Here is a 1,114-nt window from a genome sequence, read left to right on the forward strand (position 1 = left end):
CTTCTTTTTAAATGTATGTAATTTTCAACATTTTACAGTTTAAAGGGGGGTATTATGTAATTTTTAAGCACATAGTTCAATTCTATACCACAGTCAAGTAACTATGTTAGCTTCAGTTATTATGAAAAAGCTATTATATCAAAAATAAATTTGACTTTGCATCATAGTCTATCTAAACTCTTTGAAATTGGCCACTGTCTCTTTAAGAACCACCCACTGTTTCAGATACTCCCACTTCAGCACGTCTTCACAACAATGCTTCGTGGGAGGGGTGCTCTGTGGGTTGGGAGCATGGCTGGGGACTGAACACCAGGGAGGAGCTGTGTACAAATGGGCAGTGCTTTGTTCCAGCAAGTGTTTAGGCAGCTCCATGTGGCTCCACAGAAGGTTCAAGCCCAAGCAACACTGGGTATGTTTTTAATCAGYGAAWGACATTATAACATGATATAAAGCTCAAAATAGTCCATTTTGCATAATACCTCCCTTTAAAGGTTTAAAATGTTCAAAAAGTAGTAGTTAGTTTATTTTTGTAAAGAATGATAAAACAGGCTAATAAATCATATTTCATGAGTTTAGTTTGAATAAAGCAACTCAAGCTGAATCGGCTGGGGTTGATAAAAAATATCGAATTAAATCTAAAAATATTTGTTACATAAAAATTGGAAGAAAATGAACTTTAAGCACTTAAACCAGCTGCTTTTTACTCTCAACTCATTTATTAGAGTGAAACAATACATCTATGTGAAAAGCCCCGCCCCTTTTTCAGAGCATTCTAATGGTGCGTTCACACCGAACGCAATTTCAGCATCAGGAGCCTCAGRTTTACATACAAAGTCTATGGTGGASGCGCTTCAAGCAGTGTCAGGAAGTTCTGCGGCGCCTCAAGCGCGATTAGAGCAGCGCGATTTGAACGATTTGAACGATCTGAGCGTTCGACGCGCTGAGGCACAAATCACTGAAGTTGGAAAATCTGAACTTTTGCAGCTCGACGCGCCGTATCAACCAATCAGAGAGACTCCACTGTGTGACGTGGCGACATATTTCCCGACGGGACAGTTTACTGAATGATGTCCACTAACCTGAAACAGATGGAGAGGAGCTCTTTAGCTGAAAT

This window comes from Austrofundulus limnaeus, unplaced genomic scaffold (genome assembly GCF_001266775.1).
Source record: "Austrofundulus limnaeus strain Quisiro unplaced genomic scaffold, Austrofundulus_limnaeus-1.0 Scaffold51, whole genome shotgun sequence".
NCBI lineage: Eukaryota > Metazoa > Chordata > Actinopteri > Cyprinodontiformes > Rivulidae > Austrofundulus > Austrofundulus limnaeus.